General features: G+C 41.7%; 1 long non-coding RNA gene across 1 annotated transcript; it reads right to left on the bottom strand.

Moving 5' to 3' along the window:
* Positions 1-2,332: 2,332 nt before the first annotated feature.
* LOC138814900 (uncharacterized) lies at positions 2,333-3,961 on the bottom strand. The gene is made up of 3 exons (XR_011368113.1): positions 3,394-3,961; positions 2,865-2,925; positions 2,333-2,451 (listed from the first exon to the last, which is right to left on the bottom strand). It is a non-coding gene; the product is annotated as an uncharacterized lncRNA (long non-coding RNA).
* Between the last annotated feature and the right edge of the window lie 9,324 nt (positions 3,962-13,285).

Genomic DNA, 13,285 nt, shown 5'->3' with positions numbered 1-13,285 from the left:
GATATCAAGTCTCCAATCCACAGTGATGTGTTTACTGTAGTCTGGCCAATTCCAGTAGGATGAGGATGGGGACCATAGATTTCAGAGAGTCTGATGTTTCCATTTTCTTTGGCTCTTTTTTTCCTCAGCTGTCCAGGATTTGAATACACACGTGAACTACACAATCTGTTCAAGTGTAATTGTTCATCGACCTCAGAATTTTCAGAGATTAAAATAAAATAAAAATCAGGGCAGGCACTGGTGGCTGCCGGCCTGTAATTCTAGCTACTCAGGTGGCTGAGATCTAAGGATGGTGGTTTGAAGCTAGCCTAGGCAGGAACGTCTGTGAGACTCTGACCTCCAATGAACTACCTAAGAACTGGAAGTGGAGCTGTTGCTCAAAGTGGTAGAGCACTAGCCTTGACTGAAAAAGCTCAGGGATAACAGCCAAGCCCTATGACTGAAAAAAAATCAGTTCTCTGGCTTTTCACAAAGTGTGTGTGTGTGTGTGTGTGTGTGTGTGTGTGTGTGTGTGTGTGCACGCGCACGCGCATGCATGCACGTGTGCAAGTGCACACACATGCATGTGTGCAGTGTGTGTGTGTGCTATCCTTGACCTTTTGTGCTCAAGCAAGACTAGTGTGCTCTGCCCAACTCTACTTAATGGACTTTTGAGTACCTGTGATAGGAGTCTTGGGAACTTTCCTGCCTGGTCTGGCTTAGAACTACAAGCCTCAGATCTCAAACCTCCTGAGTAGCTAGGATTGCAGGAGTGGGCAGGTGTTGTGGATTCTTATTTAACAATAATCAGCTAGTAAAGATTAAGAACCATTATATACGGGCATGTGTTTTAAAATGTAACATTCCCAAGAGAAGAGGATATTCCACACTGTACCCTGAAGTTGAGGGGTACATGGAGAGGCACAGGGTGAGGGGATCAGAAGATAGAGAATGTCTGGTTGTGTGAAAGGCAGGGTAAACAGATCTAGAAAGGACTAGTTTGAATGAGTCCAGTGGCCTGTGTGTGTGTGTGTGTGTGTGTGTGTGTGTGTGTGTGTGTGTATGTGTGTGTGTGTGTGTGTATGTGTGTGTGTGTGTGTGTGTGTGTGTGTGTGTGTGTAGTGATTAGGAAAAGAGTGTAGTGGTCCAGGGTGGAATAACTTGGTGTTTCTTTGGAGGGGGGGTAATGTGTGTGAGGTCTCTGGATTTTGGATTGATTAATTTGTATGTGAAAGGAGCAAGAAGCTGTCATTTTCTATCTCGGGGAGTTGATTTGGCTAATCCTAGAATCAGCAGTCTCTGCAGGGTTGGTATGACCCTAGATGTCAAAACATCTGAAATCCAGAATATAAAACCCTTATGAGTAATTAATAAAGCATGTGGCCAGTCATTTGTCTTGCTTTCCCTTTGTCCATGGCCACTCATTTCTGTAAAAAACATTTGAGTTTGGGGCTCATGGCTTGGTTTTAATTCCCACCCCTACTCCCATCCCGCCCTGGTATAGTAGTGAAGACTATTTTTTTTCAATCTAGGAAACAGCTATCTGCTTTCAGTTGCACATGGTGAATAGCACCAGGTGTGGGCTAGTTGTCGGGTATGACAAGTACCACTGTGGAATGTGAAGTGACAGACTGTGAGCCTGGCTGACTCATTGTCTCTATAACCTCTGACTAGCAAATGATCCATCGCCTCTCCAGGCAGAATTTCCTGGCTGAATTATCAATAGGGTTCAAATCCCTTTGGGCAATAATTGTCCTTGGTCAATGCCGTCTAGAGCATTGCTCCGACCTTATTTGCCTTTCGCATTTCTGAATTTGGAGTTATCATTTAGGATCATCTCTCTGCCAATATTGGAACCATGGGAGAATAGGGAAGAAGTCAGCATCAGCATTTGAGGACTTACTTGGCTTACTATGTAATTATGGATCATAATTTCACTATGTCTCCTACAAAAGTCTACCTCTAACTGCTCTGAGAGAGAGACAGAGAAAGACAGAGAGACAGAGATAGACAGAGACAGACAGAGCTTTTGCAGAATTGATTTAAATCCTTTATAGGGGCATAAAGATATGATGGCCTCTTTTCCCTTACTTCTTCCTGAATGCCCTGTAGTGAAGAAACTGGGCTGTCCAGGTGTACACCACAAGGTTTGGCTTCAGAAGGACCTAAGTTCAAATCTCGGCCCTTGTGACTTCTCAATGTACAGTAGTATGCGATTTGCTTAACATGTTTTAGTCTGTTCTTTACCTGTAAAATCAGAGTGATGGTATCCATGCAAGCTGTTGTGAGGGTTAAATAAGTAGACTCAAGGAAAACATTGAGAAGGAAGCCAGACATTCAGTGTATTTTGGTGATTATTTTACTGTCATTCATGCAGCATCATGGTGACAAGGTAGAGTCTTCTGTTATCCTTGGGATCAAGAAGGTCTTCACAGGCTCATGTATTCAAGACTTGGCTCCCAACTACTGGCCCTATGGGAAGGTGGTGGGCATGTTAGGAGGAGGAGTCTGGCGAAAGGAAGTTAGGTTATTGTGGGGAGTTATTGGAGTGCTGGCTCCTTCCTCTCAGTGCTTCCTGAGTTAATCACCTTTAAGACACCTGTCCTGCCATATGGTATGCCTCATTACAGGCTCAAGAACAATGGAGGCAGAGTCTAGCAGACTAGGCTGGCTTTGGAGCCAAGATCCTCTGGATCTCAGTCTCCAGAGTAACTAGTAGTTCAAGCATGAAGCACCAGTGCCTGGTGAGAATCCTGTGTTCCAAGAGCAAGTAGGCTCTTACCATTTAAAACAAATGCTTTTGCCAAAAGCGGCCTTGTCAAGCTAATTACTTGTAACAAGACTTTGTATAATAAACTCTAGTATAATAAAGAAGATTAGATTACCTGGCATTTGGGCTTGAGGATGTAGCTCAGTGGTAGAGGGCTTGCCTGGCATGCACAAAATCTAAAAAAAAAAGTAAAAGGAAAAAATATTCAAGAATAGTTTTATGTTCAGGGGTTTAGAGCTTGGTTATGATTCTAATTTTTCCAAGTGAGGGTGCCATGCTTTGAGCAGTAGGATATAAGCTAGATCTTTTCCCCTGTCTTCGTACTCTTTCTGGACTAGCCACTTCCGGGTCACGGGAGTGAAAGAGGTCAAGTGGCTATGTGTGGTGCCTCCTCAGGACTTGTCTTGAAACTGACTTGCATGGTTGATGAGATCAGCCAATCCCAGGGCCACACCTGCAGAAACCCCACCCCCAGCGGGTGTGCTGGAGGCCATCGGATCCAACACACTCACATGGGGAACCACTGGGCTTGTTCACAATTCAGGTGAGAAAATCTCTCCAGCCAAATGGCCTTTGGCAAATGATTTCGTCTTTCTTTTGTGTGTGCCAGTACTGAGGCTTTTACTCAGGGCCTGGGTACTGACCTGTTACCTTTTTTTCTTCAAGGTTGGAATGCTGCCCATTGAGTCACATTTCCATTTCTGGTTTCTTGGTGGTCACTTCGATGTAGTGTCTAACAGACTTTCTGCCTGGGCTTAGCTTCAAACCTTGATCCTCAGATCTCAGCTTCCTGAAGTAGCTTGGGTTACAGGTGTGAGCCATTAGCTCACAACTTTTTGATTCAGGTTTTTAACTTGCCCCTCCATACTATAACTTTTTTTTTTTTTTTTCCAGTGGTGGGGCCTGAACTCTGGGACTGGGTGCTGTCCCTCAGCTCTTCAGCTCAAAGCTAGGGCTCTACCACTTGAGCCACGGCGCCACTTCTGGCTTTTTCTGCTTATATGGTGATGAGGAATCGAACCCAGGGCCTCATGCATGCGAAGCAAGCACTCTACCACTGAGACACCTTCCCAGCCCCATACTATAACTTTAAAAATTTTTTTTCCTAGAAGTCCAGTCTGAAATGAGCACTGCAGACCAAATATCTTTCCCATGGCTCAGAGCCTACAGAAAGCCTGCACCCCCATCTCAGACAGATGGCTTTCTCTGTGTATAGTCTGTGTCACCTGCTTGGTGGCCCAGGGAGACATTACCAGCGTTGACACAGGAGTAGAATCTGGAGTTTGGAAGTCAGAATGCCTGGCTCTCGGGGACTGCATTGTTACTTGTCCTTCTGTTTCCTCATCTGTAAACTGGGGATGATAATAATAACTGCCCTACTTTCTCATATGGGAAGACAAAAAAACGAGGAGAAGCAGGCTATGAAATAAGAAATGCTATTCAAGATGCAAGAGAATTTTAGATTCTTCGATTCCTCTCTAAATTAATCATAGCCCCTCACACTTGTGGACGGCTTCTCAACTTTCAAAGCTCTTCCACCTGTGTTTGGTTGGCACCAGAGTCCGTAGTGTTTCAGGGAGGATGGAAGAGAGGTCATGTTGGCTTGCCCAGGGCCATTTTGGAAGTAACAGAGCTGGGAATGAAGCCAGAGTCCCTCCTGCTCTGTAGTTTATCCAGTGGAGTCCACTGCTTCCGCCTCTCGGTCAAAGCCTTTGAAGCTCATCTGGAAAAGTGTTTGTGAGACCAAAGCTGCTGGTAGCCAGAGGGCAAGCAAGGCATAAACAACTTGCTTATGGGAATTCGAGCATCGGGTTATTCAAAGTAACTGCAAGAGTTTTTCCCAGGCTGGACAAAACTGATGGGCCTGGTGGTCTAAGCTTTTGGATTACCTAACGATTGGGAGGTAGAAAGATGGCCACATTGGCAGATGTCCAACAGGGATTATTTATTTATTATTTATTTATTTAGGTGCTAGTACTGGGGCTTGAACTCATATTCTCACTTGGCATTTTTGCACAAGGCTGGGGTGCTTTACCAATTGAGCCCAAGCTCCACTTCTGGTTTTCTTGTTTGTTTGTTTGTTTTTGCTGATTAACTAGAGATGGGTCTGCTGCCAGGGCTGGTTTTGAACTGTGGTCCTCAGATCTCAGACTCCTCAGTAGCTAGGATTATAGGTATAAGCTCACAAGTACCTGGGATTCCTTGAATTCTTTTTTTTTAAAGGATATAAGATTTTTGTATTTTTTTTTTTTTTTTTGTCGGTCGTGGGGCTTGAACTCGGCCTGGGCGCTGTCCCTCAGCTCTTCAGCTCAAGGCGAGCGCTCTACCACTTGAGCTACAGCACCACTTCCGATATAAGATTTTTAAAAAATGGTTTAAATTATATTGGTGATATACAGAGGGGTGATGTTACCTAAATTAGGTAATGAGTACATTTCCTTTTGGACAGTGTCACCTCTTCTCTCCCTGTCTCTCAGTTTTTCCCTCTTGTTCCCACCCACAAGTTGTATAGTTCCTTTGGATTTCTTGAATTCTTTACAATGATGAGGCAAGATTATCTATCTATCTTTTGTTGCTGTTTTTGTTGTTGTTGATCATGGGGCTTGAACTCTGGGCTTGGGCACTGTCTCTCCGCTCTTCAGCTCAAGGTGAGCACTCTATCACTTGAGCCACCACAATGTCACTTCTGGTTTTCTGAGTGGTTTATTGGAGATAAGAGTCTCTTGGCCTTTCCTGCCTGACTGGCTGTGAAGGGTGAACATCAGATCTCAGCCTCCTGAATAGCTAGGATTACAGGCACTAGCCACTGACGCTAGGAGGTTATCTATCTATCTATCTATCTATCTATCTATCTGTCTGTCTGTCTGTCTGTCTGTCTGTCTGTCTGTCTGTCTGTCTGTCTGTCTGTGTGTCTATGTATCTATCTGACCACAAGTTCCTCTTACCCTTCCTTCCTGAGTTTGAGATTATACTGTGCATCTCCATACCCAGCCTCCATTCATCTTTTCTGTGTGTACTCATTTATGTTCTTTTGTGTACATTTACAGGACATGTAAGTCATTCATCCATCAGAATATTTTCCAGTTTTGATGTAGATGTCAATCAGTGATGTCACCTACTTGTTTATTCACCATCATCTATGGAGTGGTCTCTCTTTTTTCCTAGGGCTTGACCTCAGGGCTCAGGTGCTGTTCCTTACCTTTTGTACTCAAGCCATGTATCTACTTCCAGCTAGTAGGTTAACCACCCATTAACTATTTGAGATAAGAGTCTCCTAGACTTTTCTTGCTCAGGCTGGCTTCCAATCATGATCCTTGGATCTAAGTTTCCTGAATAGCTAGAATTGCATGCATGAGCCACCCACACCTGGCTGATGTGATCTTCTGGCCTCCCAGATTTGCAAAGTAAACAGGAGCCACCAGGCAAAAATGCTCCCAGCTTTCTCCCATAGAAGGCTGGAAGCAGTTATGCATTGTTCCTATCCTTTGTCCCCTTTCCATATTCATCCATCATCTCCTTAACAATGGTCATTATCCATCATCAATTTTCTGCAAGTACTGGGGCTTGAACTCAGGGCATCTCTCTCTTGCTTAGCTTTTTTACTCAAATCTGGTGCTCTACTACTTGAACCACAACTCCACTTTTGCTTCTTGATAGTTACTTGGAGATAAAGAGTCTGTTGGATTTGTATGCCTGGGCTGGCTTTGAGCCTTAGTCCTCTCTCAGCCTCCTGAGTAGTTAGAATTAGAGGCATGATCCATTGTTGTGCAGAACAAATGATATATTTTTAAAAATCTGTTTGTTCTCTGAATCTATCCCCTGCTACCTTCTCCTACCAAGAACACCCCACTATCTCTTTTCACAACTTCTTTCTGGTTATTTCTTAAGTTCATTTTCTGTGTGCTCCAGTCACTCCCACAAATTCTCTCAAGCCATCTGAGTTGGATGTTAATTTGAGCCCAGACATCTGTTGTGGGCTAAAATGTGTCTCCTCCCAAATTTATATGTTGAAACCCAACGCCCCAGAACCTCAGAATACAGCTATATTTGGAGAGAGGGTCATTGGTGAGGTAATGAAGTTCAAATGTGGCCGTGGAGAGGGGTACCTCATGAAGACACAGGACAAAGATGGCATTCTACAAGCTGAGGAGAGAGGCCTCAGAAGAAATCAACCCTGCTAATGCCTTGATCTTGGACTTCAGCCTCGAGAATTGTGGGAAAACACATCTCTGTCTTTAATAGTTATTCCATCTCTGACACACACTTAGGGCAGCCCTGAAAACTAATGCATCTAATTTCTCTCCTCCAAATTGTCAGAAATGTTTCTTTGAAAAAAAAAAGGATAAATTAAAAAAGTCCAGAAAAGGAGGTCATACATAGGCTTAAAAAAAAACTTTGAAGAATTCCTACAAGTTCATTTGCAAAGAAAGAAAAATACAGCTTCTGCTCTAAAGCCTGTGGGCAGGGTAGGCTAGCAGAGAAAATGCTGCTGCTGTTGTTGGGGTCTCTCTAGCATCCACAGAGCCTAGAGGGCGAGTTGAATGTTGGGTACAGAAAACATACAGAGGATGCAAACCTCCTCTTTGCTCTGTTTAGCTCCATCTTCCCTATTTCTTTCCCAGGGCCCTTAGATTTCAGAAAGCTCACTAGGATGTGTTTTATGGCACGTGGAGGCTTGGGAAATGAGACTTCTTGCTTGAGGCTGTGGTGGAATGGATTTCCTTTGCAGAAATAGCATCAGATATTCAGAGAGAGTGAGAGAGAGACAGAGACAGAGATACAGAGAGAGAGACAGAGAGGAGAGAGAGAGAAAGACAGAGACAGAACCTGAGAAGGTTCTACTATTCTAGCCCACTTCATCCATTTCATTTTACCCAGCTTCTGCATTAAGATGTGAGAGCAAATTGATCCCAGCTTTTGGATTGAGTTTGGGGGGAGTCTCATCAGATCATGACAGGCAGAAGTGGCTCTCAGAGCACCTGAGTCTATCCTCAAACCTAGCAGGACACAGGGATACTGGCAGGGTGTGTGTGTGTGTGTGTGTGTGTGTGTGTGTGTGTGTGTGTGTGTGTGTGTGTGTGTGTGTGTGTGTGTATGTGTGTGTGTGTGTGTGTGTGTGTGTGTGTGTGTGTGTGTGTGTGTGTGTTGGGACCATGTACCTTGTGACTCCCTAGCTCCACAGGGAACCTCAGGAGGAAAAATCAAATTTCTACTCATTCCCTTTAACTCCACACATGGCATAGAAAAATGACACTTCTCTTTGTCTCTCCCTGTTAGTAGGATAGACTGTGCACATTTCATTAGGGTCCAAACAGAAGGGACCAGTTTCTGATGAATAAAGTTCTATTGACAGCTCAAAAAAAAAAGATTTAGGAGCAAAGCCAGATCCAAACAATAGCATGTTATTTCCCCTGTATGCTCTGTTCATTTTCCACCCCTGCATACATATTTCTCCAGGTACAAAAGGGGAATAGTAATGGTTCATGGGTAGAATGTGGGTATTTTGATCATGTGAGCATCTTTAAGAAAAAACATGTTTGGAGGCAGGCCCTGGAGGTTCATGCCTGTAATCCTAGCTATTCATAGGAGGCTGGGATCTGAGAATCACGGTTCAAAAGCCAGTCCTGGCAGGAAAGTCTCTGTGAGACTCTTCATTAGCAACATGAGTCCCTTCCCATAGCTTAGTCCACTCCTTCCCCTCTCCACAGCTTAGCATACTCCCTTCCTAGGCAACACCAGGCCCCTGTAGTAAAGGCAGTAAATAATCAACTTCCAGCCCCCTCTACCTTGGGATGGCACTTCTCTGGGGCAGCTACCACCATCTAAGGCAACAAGAGCCCCTTAGAGTGACCTTCAGGTCTGGGCAGCTGCAGGCCCTTTATCTACTACTTGGGCAGCAGCCATAAATCCTAGTCTGCCATGAGGAAGCCCCTGGCCCACACATCCACACCAGGGTCTCTGCCTCCTGGCCCCTTCTAGCCCTCCCAGACCACCTAGGTCACCCCAGACAATAGCTGGTGCTTCTTCTCACTCCTTTCTTGTGAGAAGGAGTCTTGCTGGCCTCCTTCTCAGCAATAAACCTTTCTTTGTTCTCTGTACCTGGATGTCTGCATGGTTCTCTGGCAAAGTCTAATTATCTTATTTAAGCTATCACTCTTATCTCCACTTAACCAGCAAAAAGCCATACGTGGAGCTATGGCTAAAGTGGTAGAGCTCTGAACCCCAGTAATGGCACCCACAGGGGAAATGAAAACACTTTTTGTTGTGAAACAAAACAATGTAACAACCCACATGGGCTCCACTTGTACCTTCCACTGTTAACTGATGGCCAACCTTGTTTCATCTATACTCAAGATTCATTTTAGAGATTGCTTTTTATCGTTAAAATGGCTCTAAAGTCAAATGTATGGAATATGTTTGATGAATTATTGCTTAGATGAATATATTCTCCATCCTGTCAGCCCAATTTAAAAAATGATTCTTGGTTGGTTTTACACACACACACACAGACACACACACACGCACACACACACACACACACACACACACACACACACACACACACAAAACAAACCACATTTTTGTTTTTGTTTTGCTTGACAACATATCCTGGATATCATCACATAGCTCCATGTTCAGATATTCTAAATCATTTTTTATCATTTCATAGTACTCCATTATGCATAGAATATCACAACTATGCAAACCAGACACGTATTGATGGGAACTGTTTTTCAATTGTTTTAAAAAGAAATCACAAATAATGTAGTGATTAGCTTTGTGTCTATAGTGTCTATATCTACAGATGTTTGAAACAGACATGGGATTTCTGGGCCACATCATACATTCATATAGTTATTTTGGCTATTGTGTTTCTCTTTAGCTAGATGTCATTTCTGAAATGACTTTCCTTTTAATTCAAATTCTTTCCTTTATTCTACCTCAGTCACCTTTCTTTTCAAATCTTCTATCGGTCCACTTGTCTGTATTTTTTTCCTTTTTTATTTTAATACACTTTTTATTGTAAAAATACTGTACAGAGGGGTTACAGTTACATGAGCAAGGTAATGAGTACATTTCCTGTCAAGCATTGTTGCCTCCTCCTTTGTTTTCCCCCTACCATCCCTTCCCTCCCACCTCCACTACTACACTCCCTCCCCCCTTGTCTGTATTTTTTCAATTATGGTTTGCGTTTTTCTATCATGGTAGCCATCTGTTTTGTATGGATTTTTTTAAAAGGTCCCCCATTAGTATTTTAAAAATCATATCTGATTTTTCACTCTTTCATTTCCTTTATACAGAACTCTTACTTAAAATCCTGAATCCAAACAATCAAAAACCTCTAATCCAAATTAATCTTCTTCTTCCTCTTTTTTTTTTTTTTTTTGGGTCCGGTCGTGGGGCCTGAACTCTGGGCCTGGGCGCTGTCCCCCAACTCTTCAGCTCAAGGCTAGCGCTCTACTTGAGCCACAGCGCCACTTCCGGCTTTTTTTCCTCTGCTTATGTGGTGCTGAGGAATCGAACCCAGGGCCTCATGCATGCAAGGCAAGCACTCTACCACTGAGCCACCTTCCCAGCCCCAAATTCATCTTCTTTTATAGCTGATAATGCTAACTTCCTCCTTGAAAGCTGTCTTCAAATATCTTTACTGTGTCAGGTGATGTTCTGGTGGAATAGTATTGATTAGAAGAAATCTACTGGAACAGATCAGAAAATGATTTAGATTGAACAACAGGAATATAAAAGGATGTACAGTGAGAGATTTTGTGACATATGCGCTACTCAAGAATAATCTGGGGTCAGGCAATGTGGTGAATTCATGTAATCCCAGCTACTTAAGAGGTGGACATAGAAGAATTCCAATCTGAGACCAGCTGGACAAAAACATGAGACTCTATTTGAGGGTGTGGCTCAAGTGGTAGACCTCTTGCATATCAAGCTCAAGGCCTTGAGTTCAAACTCTAGTACTACCAAATACAGTCCTAGTACTCAATGTATGTATGTGAAAATGGAAGTAGGAAATTTGAGGGGATGGTTGGTGTTTGGAGAGAGGAGGGAGGAAGAATGATGGAAGATGGAAGAGGTGACACTAATCAAGATACATTGTACTCATAAATTGGCACATTGAGTCGAAACCCCTTTGTATGAGTATTTAAAGATAATACAATTAAATTGAAAAATAAAACGTTCGATATTTCTGATGAGAAATTTTTTTTTCAGGGGAGAAATCTTTAAAAATCAACGTTCTTTTCAAGCTGACAAGTCTTCTTTATTAAATTTATCTGAAAATACATGCAGAGTATAAGACGGAGAAAGACAAATTTATTAAAATGCTGGCATTTGTAGTTAAAAATTGTGAAAGTAAATGTTCACGAAAACAGGACTAGAATACATAGTAATTAATACCACACCACAGGTTGTTTTGCAAAGTGCCTCAGAAGAAGAAGTTAGGCCATGATCAAACACATTTGAGAAACACCACAGAAAACAGTCACAGGGTTGTTTTTTTTTTCCTCAACTGTAAGATTTTTCAGACTTTAATAGCTGCTGTGTATTATCATAATTCAATAGGCAATATTTGCCGGACTTACTTTACTAGGAAGTTTACATTTTCCCCCATGTGTATATAAGACTCCGTCATAATAATGTTTGAATGCTATTATACACTCTGTGTTGTCCACAGGTATTTATTTATGTGTTTTAATTACTCTTAAGTTTCAGTTCAATAGGTCAGTATTTGAGTGCAATGCATCTGGATCACTGTCATACTTTCTACCATCCCCAACCCAGCATTCCACCTCCCCTGACCTCACCTTCCCCTCCAATTTCCTGGTTCCACTTCGAAGCATTTTCACAGCACGGGAAGGTATTCATGATACCTGTGTGGGAGAGACACAGGTTATAGATGGCACTCATAGTGTGGTCTCATCAATGGAAAACTGAACCCATTGAAACAGACAAAACCAAACCAAATGAAACGGCAACATAAAAAAAGTGGTTGAGTCCAGGAAATGGGAAATAAAGTTTTACTTCTTCTCTTTGCTTGTATACATGTAGTAAGAGCTCACAATGAACATACATTACAATTGAGATGGAAGTCATAAAAATGATGTAGAAGAAAATGCGATATATTGTTTGCAATGTGTTCTCTGGGCAAAGAAGATGATGAAGCCATTTGTTCAATGTAATTTTGGTTTTTAAAAATACATGTATGGATGGTTGCACAGAGAAAAAGGAAATATACTGAGATATTAATTCATAATTGTGGGTTATATCTAGAATTATGGATAATTTTCCATGCATTTGAGGGAGAGGACATATTAAAATTTTTATAAGGAATATGTATTTATATATAAATATATGACATATAAACATATGTTATAAATATATTATACATAATATATTATGCTATATATTATATATTATGTGTAATATATAATATATAAATACATTATAAGCATAGTAAATATGTATTATAAGTATATAGCACAATATATTATAAATACATGTTTATGTATAAACATGTAATAGGTTATCCTTTATTTTGTAATAGATACTATACGTAACATAATATGATATATAACAGGTATTATACTTTATATAATATCTACAGCCTATTATATAATAGCATAATATATAATTATAATTATACAATATTACATAAGTAATATATGCAATATATTATAAATATGTATATGCATATATATACAAATATATACATGTATATAAATATATAAACATATATATTTTGTTCAATATGAACACAAATACATGTTCCTAGAAACATCAAAATAAAGAGACCTATGCCAGGCAATGGTGGCTCATGCCTGTAATCCTAGATTCTCAGGAGGCTAAGATCTGAGGATCACAGTTTTAAGCCAGACCAGGTAGGAAAGTTTGTGAGACTCTCATCTGCAATAAACTCCTCAGACAAAGCTACAGGTGGCTCTGTAGCTCGAGTTATAGAGCACTAGCCCTGAGAGAAAAAGCTCAGGAACAGTGCTCAGGTCCTGAGTTCAAGCCCTAAGACCAGCACACACACAAAAGAGACATCTGTGCCTTTCTTGAAGGTCACTAAAAACAGAACTTAAACCTCTTGGGCATCTAAGGGGATGGATCTTCAAACTGGGGCTCAGGAATCCCAGGGAGGATGGAGATGTGGATGTCATGCAGATAGAAACATATCAGTGCATAAGCTAATTTTTCTGGGGCTGGGAAGGTGGCTCAGCGGTAGAGTGCCTGCCTCGGATGCATGAGGCTCTGGGTTCGTATTCCTCAGCACCATATAAACAGAAAAAGGCTGGAAGTGGCGCTGTGGCTCAAGTGGTAGAGTGCTAGCCTTGAGCTGAAGAGCTTAGGGACAGCTTAGGGACAAGCCCCATGACCGACAAAAACAAACAAAAAACCCCACTAATTTTTCTCATCCTTTACATGTCTGTTTTTGTGTTTAACAATATTCCTAATATTAGCACTGTAGTGCTTTATGGATTTCATTAGATCTGTGTATTTACATTAGCAGTATTTTAACCCAAAAGC

This window comes from Dipodomys merriami, unplaced genomic scaffold, assembly GCF_024711535.1.
Source record: "Dipodomys merriami isolate MVZ:Mamm:240054 unplaced genomic scaffold, mDipMer1.0.p SCAF_62, whole genome shotgun sequence".
Taxonomy (NCBI): domain Eukaryota; kingdom Metazoa; phylum Chordata; class Mammalia; order Rodentia; family Heteromyidae; genus Dipodomys; species Dipodomys merriami.
The sequence above is the reverse complement of the archived record's forward strand: the minus strand, read 5'-3'. Positions and strand labels throughout refer to the sequence as shown.